Raw genomic sequence first — 17,829 nt, forward strand, 5'->3', positions numbered from 1 at the left:
GAAAGATGCAAAAGCCAGACTAATTCGTTGGGTGTTACTTTTGCAGGAATTTGACTTGGAATTCAAAGATAAAAAAGGGACAGAAAATGTTGTGGCGGACCACCTCTCTCGTCTCCATTTTGACACAATTATAGAACAATTACCATTAAATGAGTCATTTCCAGATGAAAAATTAATGAGTGTGGAAGTATTACCTTGGTATGCTGATATAGTTAATTATCTTGTTACAGGTAAACTTCCAGAGCATTGGACCAAGCAAGACAAGGCTAAATTCTTTGCAGAGATAAAGAATTTCTTTTGGGATGACCCGTATTTGTTCAAGTATTGTGCGGATCAAATTGTTAGACGATGTGTCCCAGAAAGTGAAATTCAGAATATCCTTTCATTCTGCCATGAACAAGCTTGTGGAGGCCATTTCAGTGCTAAGAAGACAACGACTAAAGTTTTACAATGTGGTTTCTATTGGCCATCTATATTTCGAGACGCTTACACTTTCTGTTCTTCATGTGATAGGTGTCAACGAATGGGGAGCATTACGCGAAGGAACATGATGCCACTAAATCCAATTTTAGTGGTTGAGATTTTTGACGTATGGGGTATCGACTTCATGGGACCCTTTCCCCCGTCTTTTGGTCATCAATACATATTGGTTGCTGTTGACTATGTATCAAAATGGGTAGAAGCAATTCCATGTAGGACCAATGATCACAAGGTGGTGATAGCATTTTTGAAAAGCAATATTGTTTCACGCTTTGGATTCCCTCGAGCGATAATCAGTGATGGTGGTGCCCACTTTTGTAACAAAGCATTCAAAGCACTTTTGACAAAGTATTCAATCACACACAAAGTGGCAACCCCGTATCATCCGCAAACCAGTGGCCAAGTTGAGATCTCCAATCGAGAAATAAAGCACATATTAGAAAAAACGGTGAGGCCGGACAGAAAAGATTGGTCATTAAGACTTGATGATGCCTTATGGGCATATAGAACGGCTTTCAAGACCCCGATTGGGATGTCACCCTACAGGCTAGTGTATGGAAAAGCTTGCCACCTACCTGTGGAACTCGAGCATCGTGCGTATTGGGCCATCAAGAAATTCAATTTTGACATGCAGCAAGCTAGCTCAGAAAGAAGATTACAGCTGGCAGAACTTGAAGAAATTCGCAATGACGCGTACGAAAATGCCAAGATTTACAAGCAACGAATGAAAGTCTTCCATGATAAGCAAATTATGAGAAAATCGTTCACTCCAGGTCAGAAAGTGCTTTTATTCAATTCTCGCTTGCACCTATTCCCAGGTAAGTTACGCTCTCGTTGGTCTGGTCCCTTTATTGTTCATACTGTTTTCCACATGGGGCAATTGAAATTAAAGACCCAAAGAATGGTGTCACGTTTAAAGTTAATGGTCAAAGATTAAAGCCATATCTAGAGTACCAACCACATGAAGAAGACACTGAAATAAATTTGAGTGACCCACCAGATTTGAATTGATTTTTTCTTTTTGTTGATTTGATTTTTCTTTCTTTCTTTTTATTATTCTTTTGCTAATTGAAATTGTTTTTGCATAAGTGTGTTTATTTTACCATTAAGTTTTCTCTTATCATTTTTAATCATGAGTCTCATACTTAGACCGTTCCTCCTGAGCATTCTTAAACCACTTCAACGTGTCAAAACTCATCTCAAAAGGCAGATTCAATTTTGTAAAACACAACGCATTTGGGCTCTACAACCACCAGAGTTAGTAGCCTATGTTGAGGGTTTAGAACACCAACTCAGAGACATTGAGAGAAGTGTTTACGACATCCAGTTGGAGCTTGAGGTAAATTCAATAAGAGGACGATTTTAATTTTCTTTGTGTGTTTTAATTTGTTTTTCTATTTGTGTGCTTTAGTTTATTACCCCGGTGAAGTGGCGGATAACGGTACTCCGTGACAATCAAGTCGGTTACTTCAGTTTCCCATAATAACTGATATTCTGAGGCGAAGGTATGGACAAAAACGAGATTCTAGCGAAACTTCACAAGCGATTCCCTTCACTTCCTCAGAATGCCCTCCTTACGATCTATAAAGCTCGGTCCGAACGCATGCGATTACTCATGAGGAATAACATACCTGCTGACATCCGTTGGTTAATCGAGGCTAAAGTACGATCGGCAGGTGAGTTACCTCCAAAATTTATTGCATTCATGCCTGGTTGTGGTAAAGGAAATTATGCAAGAAAACGACGAGCTCGAAGAATTTCTGTTGCTTGTCATAAGTGTGCCAGAATGAGTTGCAATAAAAACCCATGTTCTTTAGGAATGGTGTCTGATAACAGGGAAGATAAGATTCAATTCATTAGGGATGGCTTGAATAAGGAGTCATTGGATGATATCCTTTTGTCTCTTGAAACGCATCCCAGTGGATATGTGCAAGGAGCGATTCTCCAGTTATGGCCATTATTCCAGAAAGAGCATGCACGATATAGTCTTGGGAATCTGACTATAAACGGCCCTGTTTGCCAGTTTATAAGAAAACTGGATAGGAAGCCTATCCTCGACCTATAGAGGGCGTTCAAGCCGTTTCTGGACGTAAAACCAGAGGAAGATGTGAGCCACAGTCGCAACTACCTGTAAATATCCTTTTACTTTACTGTTATTTTTGTATTGTGTGCATTATTGTCTTTAATAATTTTATTACTGTTTGCTTTTTTTTTTCTTATTACTGTTTACTTTTTCCTTTTTACTGTTTCCTTTTTGACTAGCGAGCCACGTGCTTTACGCGTTATTTGACACTGACATTTTACCTCATACATAACTGTGATCCACTGTCACCAAGATTCTTAAATGTGATTTCCTTTTTGTCAAGCACTCACAAATTGTTTTCGAGAAGTATCACAATGGCAGCTACTCCCAATAGACAATTCAAGAACATTTGTGTGCTTTCTGGATTTACCTATGGCAAACATAAAGAGTTCGTTGAGGCAGCTATAGATCTTGGTCGAAGCATAGCAGCGAGAAAATTACATTTGGTGTATGGAGGAGGTAACCGAGGGTTATCAAAAATGGTCTCAGAAGCAGCTTTTATCAGAGGAAGTCAAGTGTTAGGCATCATCCCAAGAGTCCTAAAACCATTGGGCAGTTCGTCTGACTCATCAACTGGAGAAGAGTTAGTCGTCTCAGGTATGCAAGAAAGAATAACTGAAATGCTTAATTATGCTGATGCTTTTATTTTCCTTCCAGGAGATCTTGCAACACTAGAGGCACTTATGACACTAGCATCTTGGGCCCATCTACACATTCACCAGAAACCCATCGGTTTGTTAAATGTCAATAACTTTTATGATGGCTTTATCGCATTTCTTAACCATGCAATAAAAAACTATTTCATTCCCGCTAATGTGAAAAAAATTTTTATTTGTGCTCACACTGCTAATGAGCTACTTGATCTGTTACAAGCTTATAGACCGGAGCCAGACCCCTGGACCTTCGTGTTGGAGCGTCCAAATAATGATGGTAACAGTAGCAGCAATAAGAAGTACAAATTAGATTTAACTCTCCGCCTATAAATATTTTCTTCTGTGTTGCACCACCCAGGTGATGTCTTCTAAACTCTACTTCTTTCCTTTCAAACATTGAGGACAATGTTTCGTTCTGGTTGGGGGGAGGGAATAGTCGACAATTGTGAAATTTTGGTTAAGTTTTTACTAATTTTTGTTGTAGAAACTAACTGTTGCTAACTTTTTGTGTTGAAGATGGCTGAATATGGAGTGTAGTGACTCTAGAAACGCATCTTCATCGTTTATAAAAAAAAAAAAATCAGACATTTTCTTTTTCTTTATTATGTGTTTATGTTTATTTTTCTTCTTTAATTTCTCCTCTATAAATATACATTTTCCAACTTTTGAGTCGAAGATGGCTGAATATGGAGTGTAGTTCCTCTAGAAACGCATCTTCTTTTAAAAAAAAAAAATTATTTTCGTTTTCTATCATTTTACGTGTAACTTTTCTAATTAGTTTTTATGCATCATTTTCACATTTCTGCATGCATATTTTCCTTTCATGTTTAGAATAGGTTGGGGGGTAGAATGATGTTTAAAAAAAAAATGTGTGATTTGTTTTAACATTGGATGACATGATTAATTTCAAATTTTAGTATTTGTATTATCTTTGGTCTTAAGTGATGTTACGCTATGTTTGCTACTTTACATGTTGATGTCGGAGACAAATGTGAGTTGCTTGAAGGAATGAACATGTCATAATAAGTACCAAGTGAGTTTTTGAGCCTATTATTTTTCTTGGAGAATAACCCTTTTGCCCACTCTTTATACAGCTTAGCAGTTTATTATTTTATACACGATCTCTAAATTACTTTTGAGTTAACCCTTAAAAAAAAATTGTAAAATAAAAAAAAAAAGAAAAAAGAGTGTGTTGCTACATTTGGAGGCCCATCTAACTAGTAGATATGGAAGATTATTTAGAGCCCTAAAAGACGATGGAGAGGCCATCTTTGATCCGTTTGAGCCTTTCAAGCCATTCCTTTTATTTAATATCCATAATTAACCCTTTTGAGCCTTTAAAAAAAAAAAAAAAAACATTTTCTTTGTCAACTTATCATCTTGACCCACTCCGATTTGGAGTATTACCCGATATCTTATAAGTTCCATCACCTATTTATGTTTGAGAAAATGTAAATAATTATTTTGTTCAGTGAAGTTATGCCAAATAAAAGCAAAAAAAAAAAAAAAAAAAAAAAACAAAAACAAAAACAAAAGTTGTTGTTTCAAAAGAATAAAAATAGGTGAAATCCACCTTGCAACTTCCAAAAAAAAAAAAAAAATTCTCTGCATTTTTCTCAAACATACACTTTGTTTTCCTTATTTTCCTTCTTTGTTAGCCATGTCCCTAGCCTACGTTTCGTCCTAATAAAAGTCCTTCTTGATTTTAGGGAACTATAGTTTGAAGTAGAAGCTAGTTATATGGGCTAAAAAGATGTAGTGATGCATAATTAAAAAAAAAAAAAAGATAAATAAAGTGGGTTGACTAACATTTTATTTGACTTGAGATCGTATTATTTCTAAGCTGAGGGCATATTTATTTCATCTTGGTGAGAGCATGTGATATCACTTCTTTATTATTTTCTCTCTCAATTACCATTCATTGGAGTGACTATTTTTATTGGGATTAATTTATTTGTGAGAGTGTCACTACTTCCAGTGATATTTTGGGGTTTGACATGTCATTCTTGAGAGTAGCTAAAACAAAGTCTACTGGGCTAATTCATGTGGATGGTTGATGTGGGTGTGATGTTGCTTTAGACTGGAGATAATGCTTATACTTTTATTTGAGTGTTATCATTAATCTGATGGAATAAATACGAGTGTTTCTATTAAAAAAAAAAATTATTTTGAATTTGAATTTTGTTTTCGCTTTATTTGCTAGGGACTAGCAATAAGCTGGTTGGGGGGTGTGTTGAGTGTTAGAAAATGCATATTTATAAAGGAGAAAACCGTCATTTTACATTTTAAGTCTTACTAACAACCCTTACTTTTATATATTTAACCTTCTTGTGATTTAATTACATGTGTTTTATTTTAATTAAGTATTTTATGTATTTTAGGGGCATTATAGTCATTTCACAATAAAGGAGGATCAGACGGCAAAACGGACATCACTTTTGAACTCAGGACGGTCGAAAACCTTAGGAGGAGCATAAAAGGAAAAATGGCACTATTCACATGTACGGTACTATTCACGTGTACGGTACTGTATACGTTACTATTCACGACACTGTTCACATAGACGGATGATGACGTGGCATTGACCGATGATGTGGCATTGACTGATGAGGTGTCGCGATCCTGTTGGACTAAAATTCTTATGTACTGTTGATGGTGACGTGGCAGCATATCAGTGGACGAAAAATCTCGCGTACGGTGCATGCATCACACAGGATTATTTCAACCAAACCGCGTTACTGTTCATCCGGGTCAAACCGCGTTACTGTTCAAAGTCGGGTCAAACCGTGTTACTATTCATCCGCGTGGTCAAACCGTGGACTGTTGACTGATGACGTGGCGAAATCCTGAGCGTCCAAACTGTTTTTAATCCGATGGCCATGATTTACTCCATGTATCTATAAAAAGGGGGCCTCCCCCCCCTAATTTGATATCTCTGAATCCATTTTTGGAATCCATTTTCTGTAATTCCTTCTCCATCTTGTATTTTCTTCGTATTTTAATAAATTCTCATTTTGCCCCTAGTTCAATTATGAGTGGCTAATTTTCTTTCAAGCTTGGGTTGAAGGTGAAGTCTCAACATGTGTCATGGGCTTAATTTGGTAAATTTATTTTCTCTTCCCCTCTAATTTTTGTGGATGTTTTGACTTCTCGTCGACAAATAATAATAGTCTTGTCTAGATACCGCCTTGGTTACACCGGCTCTCTAGTATAAGGTTATTATTATTTGGCACGATAAGCCCTTAGCACCATATTGATTAGAGCGTGGTTCATGAGGTGTGGATTCCCCCCTCATGATTTAATTGGCATTAATACGGATTATTTAGCCCATGATGCATGTTGATACGGATCCAGATACCCAAGTACGTCATTTCAATAGAATTATCTTCAATTTATTCTCGCCATTGCAATTCCAATTTTAGAATTTATTCTCGCTATTTTAATTTAAGTTTTAGCATATACCAAATCATTTCCACCACAAATCCAACAACCCATTTACAAAATTAATTCTACACAATTAAAATCCACCTCCTCGTGGGATCGACACTCGTCACCATAGATCTATACTACAATAGATTCGTGCGCTTGCGAGTACATTAAAATTTGCACAACAAGTTTTTGGCGCCGTTGCCGGGGAGGTAAGTAATTTTAATTCATAGAATTAATTTTTGTGAATAACTTCTTTTATTTATTTTCTTGTATTTTTTTTTCTTATAAAAAAAAAGAGAGTAAATCTACATTTAAAGGTTAGTATTTCTTTTCTTTTTCTCTTCTTTAAAATTCTGTAATTTAATTTTCAATTTATTTTTTCTTTGTAATTTTTGTTTATTTTATTAATTTAATTTTTAGTTAATTTCACGTATTTGTTTTTGTGTATTTTTATAGTAAGGTTGTAATAGCGCAATAAGGTTAGTATCATAATTTCTCCCTTATCTTTATTTTTTATTTGTTTTGTTCCCATCTTTATTTTTTGTTTTGTTTGCATCTTTATTTTTATTTTATTTGTTTTGTATGCATGGTCGTAGGTCATTATTACCTAATCTTGAACCTATAGACCTTGAATTAGAAAAAACACTTCGCACACACAAACACGTTAAAAATAAAATGGATTTACAAGCACCACAGGAGAGGCCATTTAAGGACTATTTTAGTCCCTTAGCTAATTTGAGCACGTCATGCATAAGATATCCAAATGTAGCTGCTAGGAGCTTTGAACTAAAACCTAGTGTGCTAAATTGTCTCCCCACATTCTATGGCTTAGAAAATGAGGACCCATATAATCATCTGAATGATTTTCATGCCATTTGTCAAACATTTAAATATGAGAATTTTTCAGACGATGATGTTAAACTCAGATTATTCCCATTTTCTTTAAAAGATAGAGCTCGTTCATGGTTAAATACTTTACCTGCTAATAGCATTTCATCATGGGAACAAATGGTAACTAAATTTTTGAATAAATATTTCCCAGTGCATAAAACCAATGCTATTCGCAGGGAAATTTCAGAGTTCACACAAAGAGAGGACGAGCAGTTTTTCGAAACTTGGGAGCGATTCAATGGGCTACTCTTGAAGTGTCCACATCATGGGTACGAAAAATGGCACCAATGTCAATACTTTTTGGAGGGATTATTGCCGAATGTGCAAGAATGGCTAATGGCAACAAGTGGAGGAGAGCTAATGTCAAAAAGTGCATCAGAAATTTGGGAGTTTTTCCAGCGACAAGCGGACAATTCCCAACAACGGAGTCGATCACTCAGGAATACTAGAAGGATTAAAGGAGTGAATGAGGTTCACATTGGCGAGTCAACTTCGGGAATCAAAGAAGTCAAGGAGATGGTTGAAGGTCTTGCTCGACAAATAGCATCATTATCGACTGCTAAATCAACAGAATTACATGACCCTGACTCATATCCAGATCAAGCCAATGCCATAGGTGTAATGAGAAAGCCATCTAATTACAACCCATACTCCAACACATATAACTCTGGATGGAGAGACCACCCCAATTTTTCATGGTCTCAAGGATTCCAACAGAATGGATCAGCAGCTCCAGCTCCACCAATGCAACAAATTCCTCAAAATCCTCAAGCCTCTCAGCCCCCATTTAGACCATTCAATCAAAACCAGAATTATTCTCAACCCAGACCATGGGAGGATGCATTCCAGAATTTCAGGAATGTTACTCACTCCACGATTGAGCAACAGAACCGCACCATTGATGGACTACGAAATGAGTTGAGAGCAGGCTTCAACTCACAAGCTCAATCTGTTTCAAGCCTCGAAAAGATGGTGGGACAACTTGCTTCTTCAGTTCAGACATTGGCAATGACTGTTGAGAAAGGCAAATTTCCAAGTCAACCAGTGCCTAATCCTAAAGGAGTACATGAAGCAAGTACCAGTTCACCACAGCAGCATGGAGAGATCAAAGCAGTAATGACCTTGCGAAAAGGAAAGGAAGTCGACAACAAAGTGGAGATGCCGGTGACAAAAGAAAATCAAATTGTACCTGTGAATGTTGAGGAATCATCACCGGAGGAGAAAGAAGAAACTAACCCACGAGAATACGTTCCCAAAGCTCCATTTCCTCAAAGGTTAGCTAAAGGAAAGAAGGGAAAATCCACAGGTGAGATTCTTGAAATCTTCAAACAGGTAAGTGTTAACATCCCTTTGCTTGATGCTATTAAACAAGTTCCATCTTATGCCAAGTTTCTTAAAGACCTTTGTACTAAAAAGAGAAATATGCATGTTCAAAAGAAGGCATTTTTAACAGAAAACGTTAGTTCTATACTCCAACATAAAATTCCTTTAAAATGCAAAGACCCAGGCTCCCCCACTATCTCATGTAGTATAGGGAACCACACAATTGAGAATGCTTTGTTGGATTTAGGAGCTAGTGTAAATTTGTTGCCTTATTCAGTATTTGTGAAACTTGGACTGGGAGAATTACACCCAACTCCAGTGGTGTTACAACTTGCAGATCGGTCCACAAAAATACCTCGTGGTATTGTGGAGGACGTGCTTATCCAGGTAGACAAGTTTTATTTTCCTGTTGATTTCATTGTAATTGACACTCAACCAATACATGATTCAAGGAAGCACATCCCCATTATTCTAGGCCGACCTTTCTTGGCAACTGCGGATGCTCACATTCAATGCAGGACTGGAAATATGCAGTTGTCTTTCGGCAACATGACTATGGGGCTGAACATCTTCAACATTGCCAAACAACCTCACAGTGCAGATGATGGAATTGTTGATGTGGATTTAATTGAAGCATTAGTTGATGATACTTTTGTTTCAAACCTTAGTGATGATCCTTTACAAACATGTTTAACTCACTTTGGTTTGGATTTTGATATTGACAGATCGGTCAATGAGGTCAACGCCCTGCTTGACTCAGCACCATCCATGGACACTAATAAATGGAAGTCAAGAGTTGAACAACTAGCACCATCAGAGAAGAAACTCATCCCATCATCAGAATCACCACCGAAACTCGAGCTCAAACCATTGCCCAACACATTGGAATATGCATTTTTGGGAGAAGAAAGTACTCTGCCGGTAATCATCTCATCATCCCTAAATGACGAACAAAAAGGTAAGTTGTTGGATGTTTTGAAAGAGCACAAAGGGGCATTAGGATGGACCATAGCAGACATTAAAGGTATAAACCCAGTAGACTGCATGCATTACATTCACCTTGATGAAAATGCTAAAACTACTAGGGAGATGCAACGTCGGTTAAATCCTAACATGAAAGAAGTTGTTAGAACTGAAGTCCTTAAGCTATTAGATGCATGTATCATTTATCCAATTTCTGATAGTTCATGGGTCAGTCCTGTACAAGTTGTCCCTAAAAAGTCAGGAGTCACAGTAGTTACCAATGCTGATAATGAATTGATACCCACTAGAGTGACTACAGGATGGCGTGTATGCATTGATTATAGAAAGTTGAATTCTGTCACACGTAAAGACCATTTTCCTTTACCATTTATTGATCAAATGCTTGATAGATTAGCAGGACATGAATTTTATTGCTTTCTAGATGGCTACTCAGGATATAATCAGATTCCCATAGCACCAAAAGATCAAGAGAAAACTACTTTCACTTGCCCTTTTGGCACATTTGCATATAGAAGAATGCCATTTGGATTATGTAATGCACCTGCTACATTTCAACGATGCATGCTAAGCATTTTTTCTGATATGGTTGAACGATTTCTTGAAGTCTTTATGGATGATTTTTCTGTCTTTGGTGACTCGTTTGATCAATGTTTACATCATCTAACATTAGTTTTGCAGAGATGTATCGAGAAGAACTTGATCTTAAATTGGGAGAAATGCCATTTTATGGTAAAACAAGGTATTGTTCTCGGTCACATCATTTCGAGCAAAGGTATTGAGGTTGACAAAGCCAAGGTGGATCTCATTTCTAATCTTCCTCCACCCAAAACAGTCAGAGAAGTAAGATCTTTCCTTGGGCATGCTGGGTTCTATAGACGTTTCATTAAAGATTTTAGCAAAGCTTCTAGACCCTTATGCAATTTACTTGCTAAGGATGTACCTTTTGTCTTTAATGATTCATGTCTTGTGGCGTTTGAAAAATTAAAGCATTTGTTGACATCATCACCCATCATTCAGCCCCCGAACTGGAAATTACCATTTGAGCTCATGTGTGATGCATCTGATTATGCAGTAGGAGCAGTATAGTTATAATACTCTCATACTTATTATTTGTATTTCTTTAGCCAGTTAATATTGAATGATGCACAGTTGAACTATTCAACTACTGAAAAAGAAATGCTAGCAGTAGTGTTTGCATTGGAAAAATTTCGATCTTATCTCATTGGTTGTAAAATAATTGTGTTCACAGATCATGCTGCTCTTAAATATCTTCTCACAAAGAAAGATGCAAAAGATACAAATTATAAATATATAACAAATAAAATAAACCTAGAACTCACTTGAGAGATTAATTTATTCAATGATTTCAATTCTTGAGCTTCACATTTCACCTCAACTTAGAAACTTTAGCCACTCATGTTTAAAAGGAAAACACTCTTTTTATTTAATAAACTTTGTGAAGTACAATAAAACGAAATCGAAAACAAAGGGAAAGAAAATAGATTTTTCCCTAAAATTCACTCTAGATTTACACCCAAAATACTCACCCCTAAAATCCGCCACAAATTCTCTCTTCTTTTATTCTTTCTCCCAAAATCTAGTATTGTGAGCTTACAATCACAACCTTTAGATGAGATTTAATAGTACAATCCTAGTGTCTAAAATTTGCAACCATTATGGATTGTTAGATTCAACACAATCAACAGCTATGATTGAAATCAAAGAGGGACCTTTTTTTCACTTACTTGTCAAGGTGATTGAGCTCATTTGTCAAGATAGTTTACCTATGCAATTTGGTGTGCTAATACGAGCTTGGACACGAGGCACGATCTCAACCATTCAGTAATAATGCCAGATAAAAGGGCTAGAAAATCTTCAACCGCTTCTGAGTTTCTAGAATCCAAATTTCTCTTCTATTTTTCTGATCCAAGCATCATGATTTTAGGGAATTACCTACAAAACACAAAAGCAATCATAATTAAAAACAAATAAAAATTACTAATTCGTAAAATAGGTTTGAGATTTATTAATGTAATGAAATTAGTAGTGTTATCAACATTAATTGTAAGTGAAAAATAATAATTTTAATCTTTATTAAATGTACACTTCTAGTGTTAATCACGCTCCTCAACTAGCTTATTATTAGTCCTTAGTAATTAAAGTACTATCTATAATAATTAAAATTAATGTGCAAGCTAGTTCTTCTACTCTTCAAACAATTAAATAAGTGAGCTCCTTGTTTTTGTTGAGAGATGAAATAAAGAAATAACTTCTTGACTTGATATCAATAAACCTTCCTTTATGCTTAATTGTAAATAAATGCAAAACATATGGGTTTTCATTGAAAAAGTATAATATTTTTGTTCTAAAAGTTTATTAAGGTTCAATCATTAACTAGCATATTATTTACAAATAATCAAATAATATATCATCAACTCATGTAGCAAGCCTTAAGGCACTAGGCGTTGAAACAACCCTACAGACTTAGCTACTTGGGCGTCTAATTAATTTACAGAAAAACAAGCAAAATATCTTCAACCCGTATAACAAGCTTTAGGCAATGACTCCAAAACCAATTAGCTTTAGGCCAGTAGGTGTCGAAGCACCCCTATGGGTTTATTTACTCGGATTTTAGATTTATTGACGTTGAGACATTACAAGTAATAAATCTTTAACTCATGTAGTAGGCTTTGGGCCTATGACTCTCAGAGCAGTTGGTCTTAGGGCATTAGGTTTTAGAACACCCCTACGGGCTTATTTAATAGGTTTTTAGATTTAGCAAAATTGAACACATTGATTTTTTTTTCTTTTTTTAAGGATAAAAAACACACTTTCCACTATCTTAGATGTCGCCTCCAACAAAATAAGAGAACTAAATATTAGTTATTTCAACTTAGAACTCACAAGCATGTGTCATGGTGTGTGTATGCTAGAATGGTTTATTAACATTTGCTAGATAATCAAATGAAACAATATGGATAAGTAAAAACTATTAGAAAAAAATAGCTTACAAATTAAATTACTTTAAAGAGAAAAGAACAAAAATAACTTTTATTAAAATATAAAATGATAAATCTCAACGGCAAAATACAAGAACTCCTTATCTACTATATTTAAACAAAAAATAGTTAGATTTTTTTTTTTGAAAAGTGAAACAAACACAATTTTTTAAAAAAAAAAAACTCAAAAGCATGTCAGATCAACCATCCCTCCCCTTAACTAGATTGAGAAATTATCTTTAATGTCCAAAGAAAAAGAGATAAAGTTTAGAATATGGCACCTGATAAACGTGAAAGGAAAATGAACACCTACAAACAAATACAACTAGTGTTGTGAAAATTTTAATATACTCGCAAGCGCACGAATCTAGAAATAGAATAGTGGTAACGAGGTCGATCCCACATGAATTGTTATAAATTGAAAAGTCTAATTTAAATCTAAAATTAATATTAATTCTAACCTAGTTGACCAAATTAAGTTTCTAAGAAAATTAAACCAATTAAACTAAGGAAGCAATTAAAATAAAGAAGAATTCAATAAGATAAGAATTACTAAGGTTTCAAAATCCACCACTATTCAACTAGTGATTATCTAATTATTAATTAATCCCTAATTTTAGAGTGACAACTCGAAATCAATCTATGTCATCTCATGGATATAACAATTAAGCCCAAGTAATTAAATCTAATGTAGGTTTTTTTTTCTGCTTAATAATATGACATCTAAGCATCCCATGTAAACATATTGAATAACAAAGAGTCAAAGTTTTCCTAAGCACTCTATGTAAACAATTTAATGCAAGACATAGAATCAAAGATAATCATGTATAAACTTTATAAATTCAAGCATAGATTTAATTGAATATTAATCATAACAATCAATAATGCATGACAAAATTGATGAAAATATTTTAATAACATCCAATTAATCATGTGAAATAAAAACCATAATCATTAAAGAATATATATAGGGAATTAAATAAATAAAAAGATAATTATTTCATTAAATAGGGTTTCATCCTTAACCTCAGTATCAAAAAATTAGCTATACATACTTGAATTGAGAGCAACAAAAGAAATAAAATCAGCCATGGGAAGCCGAAGTGCTGCTGCCGCTACCCTCTATTCTCTATGTCTCGCGTCTGCTCTCCTCTGGCGGCTACTCCCTCTCCAAAAGCCAAAACTCCCTTTTATAATCTTTAAAATGGGCCCCACCTCTTAAATCCTAAAGGCTAAAGCCAAAAGACTTGCCTTTTTATTTGCTTTAGCTCTCACACGTGCCCACCATAAGCCATAAATTGTTTCCTCTTTTAATTGCTCAACACGAGCCCACTTATGCAAAGCCTAATCAAGCTTCATTTAATCCTCATGTGCTGGCCACTTTTAAAGCTAATATCACTTTCTCCTCTTTGTCCGTATGTGGATGGTGAATGCATTTGTTGAGTTCGGTTTCCTTATCTTGAATGAACATGCATATAAGCATAACTGCTTCCAAGTTCATTAATCTTTAATGCTCACAAATTGAACTCCTTTATGCTCTTTTTATCCATAATCTCTAATTAATTTCATATTCAATAAAATAATTTAATTAATTAAAAATAACAAATAAATATAACTAGTAATTATTTAATTAAGGGTAAAATATGCATATATTATATGCTCATCAAATACCCCCAAACTTGGATTTTGCTAGTCCTCGAGCAAAACTAAAACTTAAAACAAAAATAAAAATAACAAAACAAAAAGTAAATCCTAACTAAACCACTTTCGTAGGTAATCCCGATTGCATTTAGCGTATACAACAAGCCTTTAAATCCCTAGGCGGCCCTAGTGGACGAGTTGTAGTCTCGTGAGGGCTTCAGTGATGATACCCACAAACATCATTTTTCAAAGAATTAAAATAAAAATAAAATGAAAAGAACAACAAGCTTTAAACAAAACATGAAGATAGCCTCAAAAATTGCATAAATTATATAGCTCAAAGAAAATTTCAAATATTGGCAAAGTTCTAACTTTAATTCAATAGTCAATCACATCTCTCTTTTGATTCTTGTAGTGTGTGTCTGAAATCAATTCAATCAAATCCATTCCCAAAATCTTCAACATCAACAGCCTTCGCCTCAAACAAAGAAAAGAGTAGGTCAAACTAATCTTATCATCTTGATCTCTAATTTTTTCCTCTCACAGGCTTTTATGTGCATTTTCTTTTGATTTTTTTTTCAGCACATGCACTTGATTTGATTTTTCTTTTTCTCTTTTTTTTCTTCTTTTTTTTTTAACTATAGTCAAGAGCTTTCACTCTACCCCTTAAGGTAGCCATCTTCTCAAAATAGATTATCTTCTACATACTGGTGGTACATAGGCCCAAATTACTCAAGGATAGCTTCATTCTTAAGGGTTATAGGTAGCTATTTTTTACTTTGGCGCCCGTGTATACTAGTTTGTATTGTGGAGATAAGAATCAAGAAAAACAATCATTTACTCTATCTAAAATTGTCAACTTAGGCTGCGTCAATCTCAAATTTCAAGTCAAAATTATGAAAGAATTGATATTAGTGCTCATATTTTAAAGAATCTCAATCAAGAGGAACTAACACAACAATCAAGTATAAACTAAGACAATATTCAACCCTTTCTAAAAACCATATTCATTGTCAATTAAGTTCTTATCATTGGCGTTTCACATAAAAACAAAAAAATCAACAAATTTTTTTTTTAACAAACAATTTTTTTTAACAAACAAAGCACACACTATTCCCACCCCCAAACTTATTTGGAACATTGTTCTCAATGTTTCACAAACAAAAGATATGCAAATGAGAGAAGAAAAAATAATAACAAAACATAAATAGTAAAAAGAAAGTTGGAGAGAACACACCTGGACGGGCTGGGAAAGCTTAAAACAAAATGACAACTAAAGAAAACGTTAGAAGAAATATAAGTAATAAAATAAAAAACAAAATAATAAAAAAAATCCTACTAACTAACTAATTAATGTAAACAACAAATCAACCAGGACCAATAAGAATTTGGTGAAAACCAAAGCAATTATATAGAAAATGCCAGAAAACATAATTGACTAAGCACTGGAGCATTTTATCTATAAAAGGATGATGGTAATAAAACTCCTCAATATCGCACTGCCTTGATCTCTTCTGTTCCATGCTTTCCGGAGAATTATCTGAAGTAGTATAAAAATCTAATAATTTCAGCACTTTAGATCTTACCACCTTTTTCATGTCAGAATGTGACCTATGTTGCATTTTTTTAGGAAGTAACTCCAACTTGAATGATTCAATTTTCTCTTCAGGAGGAAGTGGCTTAATCTTTTCTTTCCACTTAATTAGATCTATGATAAGAGTCAAATCCAGTAAAGCATTAACTTCTCCAATACCACTGTCAACATCAACAGAGAAATCAGAGTTAGTTGTGCATGGTGTTAATGGATTGTCACAGTGGTTAGAAATAAGTGAATCATCCATTGATGCTTCTATCATATCTACTTCAACAACTTCATCATCTTCTTGTGCCTGCTTGGGAACATTAAAAATGTTTAATTCCATGGTCATGTTACCAAAAGACAATTGCATGTTTCCAGTCCTGCAACTAATATGAGCATCAACTGTAGCTAAGAAATGACGACCAAGAATAACTGGGGTGTGTTTCTTAGGATCCTGTACATGTTGAGTATCAATAACAATAAAATCAACAAGATAATAAAATTTGTCAATCTGTATCAACACATCCTCTATAATACCACGAGGTATTTTCATTGACATTTCAGCAAGTTATAAAATAATGGAAGTTAATTTTAACTCACCTAGTCCAAGCTGCATGTAAACAGAATAAGGCAAGAGATTACCACTAGCGCCTAAATCCAATAATGCTTTATCAAACAATTGGTTCCCTATAACATATGAGATAGTAGGAGAACCAGAATCCTTAAATTTTGGAGGCATTTTACATTGAAGTAAATTGCTAGTTTGTTTAGTTAAAAATACCTTTTTGGTGACATGCAAATTTCTCTTTTTAGTGCATAAATCTTTCAAAAACTTGGCATAGGAAGGAACTTGCTTAATAGCATCGAGTAAAGAAATGTTTATACTTACTTGCTTGAAGATTTCCATAATCTCACCTGTTGAAGTCTCTTTCTTTACCTTTGTTAACCTTTGAGGAAAATGAGCCTTAGGAATGTAAGCTGGTGGGTCACTCTCTTCTGGATCATTTGGTGATGAGTCTTGTGATGGAATTGGATCTGAAGAAATAGGCTCAGATGTCTTTCTTGTTTGAACCTCCACTTTGTTGTCAAACAATTTTCCTCTTCTCAAGGTCATAATAGACTTTGCTTCTTCATGCTGATGGCTTGAACTCGATCCAACTTCATGCACTCCTTTAGGATTGGGAATTGGTTGACTTGAAAACTTTCTTTTTTCTCTCTCAGCTACAGTAGTTGCTAATTGACCCAATTGATGTTCAAGCTTTAGAATAGCTTGACTGTTTGACTGAAAAGCTTGTTGGGTTGACTGAATGAAACTTTGAAGTGTATCCTTTAAAGAAGGTTTTCTTTGTTGAGATGCAATAAATTGAGAAATAGGTTGTTGGGCAGGAGGATATACTTGGTTAGGAGGGACAAATTGTTGATTGGACATGTTAAATTGTTGCCCTCCTTGGTTTGACAAAGGTTGATTTTATTTCCAAGAAAAATTAGGGTGATTCCTCCAATTAGGATTATATGTGGGTGAATATGGATTATTGGGGGTTTTCTCATATGATTGCAAGGCATGTACCTGCTCAGAATAAGCCTCTTGATATGCTTGTAATGATGGACAATTCTGTACTGCATGAGACAAGTTAGAACAAAGAGCACAAACCTCATTAGCTACACTAGGATGATGATTCATTGATTGGTTCAGAGCTAAGGTATATACTTTCCTCGAAAGTGTAGCTAGAGTGGATTTCACATCAAAATCATCTTTAACTTCATATA

The sequence above is a fragment of the Citrus clementina genome, unplaced genomic scaffold (assembly GCF_000493195.1).
Source record: "Citrus clementina cultivar Clemenules unplaced genomic scaffold, Citrus_clementina_v1.0 scaffold_9, whole genome shotgun sequence".
Lineage (NCBI taxonomy): Eukaryota > Viridiplantae > Streptophyta > Magnoliopsida > Sapindales > Rutaceae > Citrus > Citrus x clementina.